The 721-nt window shown below is 42.7% G+C and overlaps 1 pseudogene; it reads left to right on the plus strand.

Moving 5' to 3' along the window:
- The first annotated feature begins 66 nt into the window (after nucleotides 1–66).
- LOC103601404 lies at nucleotides 67–713 on the plus strand (annotated as a pseudogene).
- Nucleotides 714–721: the final 8 nt, after the last annotated feature.

Genomic DNA, 721 nt, shown 5'->3' on the forward strand with positions numbered 1-721 from the left:
GATTGCAAATGGAGAAGATACAACGCCTTCTCTTGTTCCCAGCAGGTGTCGTAAGTATGTTACAAGTTAGAAGTGTTCAGTGGTCAAGTGAATAGTCAATTGAACTGTTCAGTGAATGGTTCAAACGCTTACCCCAGTAATGAAGACGATGATGAAGGAGATGGTGGTGATAATGAAATGACCATGATGCTTTAGGGATTAGAGGTAATTCTGTACCAATGATATATTTTTTCACATACTGTCGAACCTGAGAGGGTCCGAATGAGTACTGGAAAAAATACCACTTTAAAATTCAGTGAAAAGAAAGAAGCAGCCAAACGTAAACTGGCAGTGGTCATTCTGCCCAGAAGCTGCCTACAGTCAGGACTCCTGCTGACGTTTCTAGAGTCTTTGCTGATGTTGTGAATGAAGACTGTATTTCTCATAAATGAATCCTGAAGCCTCCAAGCCAAGAGAACACTGTTTGTAGTGATGCCAGGGGAAGCGGTGCTGCTGAATTTGATGACAGATGGGGAGTTTTGAGGAGCCTAAACTGTGAAGAAGCCACGTACAGTGACACCAGTGAGAGCACTTTGGAAGAGGAACCACAAGAAAATCATCAAAAGAAACTTTTGCTCTTATCAGGAACACGTGAGGCCTTTACTGGTGCTGTAATAGAAAAAGAATTTTTATCACCCTCCTTAACAGCACACGCAGCCATTGCTCATCCTGTTCTTCCCAC

The sequence above is a fragment of the Galeopterus variegatus genome, unplaced genomic scaffold, assembly GCF_000696425.1.
Source record: "Galeopterus variegatus unplaced genomic scaffold, G_variegatus-3.0.2 Scaffold3723, whole genome shotgun sequence".
Taxonomy (NCBI): domain Eukaryota; kingdom Metazoa; phylum Chordata; class Mammalia; order Dermoptera; family Cynocephalidae; genus Galeopterus; species Galeopterus variegatus.